The following is a 1,762-nucleotide window of genomic DNA, read 5'->3' as shown; positions in this document are numbered from 1 at the left end:
CGCCCTCGTTCTTCTTTGTTATGTTTGTTACTCTCTTGTAATACCTCTAACCTTCTGGCGCTCATATGACCTTATGCAGTTGCAAGCGTCGTAAAGCCTCTGCAAAAGCTTTTTTTTTAAAACAGAAATACCACGAAAAGCTGCAGCGAAATCTTGAAAATCTAAAACTCCGGTACTGGTATGTGGAAATGATTTGGCTTGCTAATTTGAGAGTAGAAGTAAGGATGAGGAGATGCAACATGTGTGTATTTCTTTAATTCGACATCGAATAGGTTCTATCGTACACGAAGCACCTGCGCTTTCCTCTCCCTGGAGACGCACAACTGAATAGGGATGTTTTGTGAAAGAGGAAACAATCAAATGTAAAAATCAGATCCGAACAGGACTGGGGAACAGCGAACTCCGAGTTCACTGCTCTTGTAAATCGCGAAATACTAGACAATTTTTTTTATTATTTCGATTTCAAATACCCCCCCCCCCTCCTTCCAAGAAAAAAACAAACAAAAATACATAAAGTCATAAAGGGAAAGGCTACCTAAGTAGGTCTTGGAGCTGTTAGGCCAAGCCAAATGCCAAAATTCAACAAAAATTGTCAAATGGGTTGGAAAATGCTGATTTCTTCGATTTCCTTCTCTCGACGAGCGCCTGGTCTAAGCACGATGCCTCACAAACGTATATTCCCAATTCTCTGAAATTTCAAAACTGCTCTCGTAAGATCAAAGCACAGTATCAACCATTAGCCTTTGGAAGAGTGGTGTTATGTCTACTATAAGCCTCAAACTTTCTTTAAGTTAGTTTAGTTTTAGTAGAGGTTTTACGGCGCTCGCCAACTGCATAATGTCATATGGGCGCCAGAAGAGGTGTTACAAGAGAATAACAAACATAAAAAAGAAGAAGGGGAGATAAGTACGATAGATGTTTGATAGGAAAGAAGGAGCAAACCACACCAGAGCACACTCCAACCATCCATGATGCCTCACAAATGTATTTCCCAATTCCGTGAGATTTCAGAATTGCTTTCATAAGATCAAAGCAAAATATCAAACATTCGCCTTTGTGAGAGTGGAGTTATGTCTACTATAAGTGTCAAACTGTCTTTGATGTAATACAAAACAATAATGATAATATATGAGGCATCGTGACGAAATCAGGCGCTCGTCAAAATAATGAAATCAAAGAAACTGGCATTTTTCTGTCTGTTTGGCAATTTTTATTTCTAATTTTCTTCTTTTTTTTTAGCTCAGCACCTTTTACGTCCATCTAAAAGCACATTGCCGTCTGGATTTTACTGGAAAAAACATTGATTAAAGGTACAAAAACTGTAAATTTTCAGTTTCCAATGACTCAAGCAATGGAGATTACCCAACTTTGGCAGCCGTTTTCTCACTAATTTTTACCCCTGAAACCTCCTTGAATCGCAAATATCTCTACTTCTACTTCTAAGTAAATGAACAGGCTCGAAGATGATACCAATAACCCCAAATGCCCTAAAAGTGACGAGCGCATGATTCCACCACGTCGTGCCACATATCTCTCGTGAACAGTATGCAAAGCAGAAGTTGAACATTAAATAAGGTTCCACGTGCTAGAATAGTATTGAGTGGTTTGTTCATTTTTCATGTCTGCACCTTCCATGACACAAAGAACAGAATGATAATTACATATGTACGTTAATGATTGTGCATATGTTTTTGTAGGAGTGGCGGGGGAAGGGGGAATAGGTAGTGTGTGTGTGTGTGTGTGTGTGTGTGTGTGTGTGTGT

The 1,762-nt window shown here is 39.2% G+C and overlaps 1 protein-coding gene across 1 annotated transcript in view; it reads right to left on the bottom strand.

The window, feature by feature from the left end:
* Window positions 1-1,762, bottom strand: part of LOC101847448 (guanine nucleotide-binding protein G(i) subunit alpha) — a gene marked incomplete at its 3' end in the record, with an annotated part of 166,259 nt that overhangs the window by 155,707 nt on the left and 8,790 nt on the right.

The sequence above is a fragment of the Aplysia californica genome, unplaced genomic scaffold, assembly GCF_000002075.1.
Source record: "Aplysia californica isolate F4 #8 unplaced genomic scaffold, AplCal3.0 scaffold00585, whole genome shotgun sequence".
NCBI classification, from domain to species: domain Eukaryota; kingdom Metazoa; phylum Mollusca; class Gastropoda; order Aplysiida; family Aplysiidae; genus Aplysia; species Aplysia californica.
The sequence above is the reverse complement of the archived record's forward strand: the minus strand, read 5'-3'. Positions and strand labels throughout refer to the sequence as shown.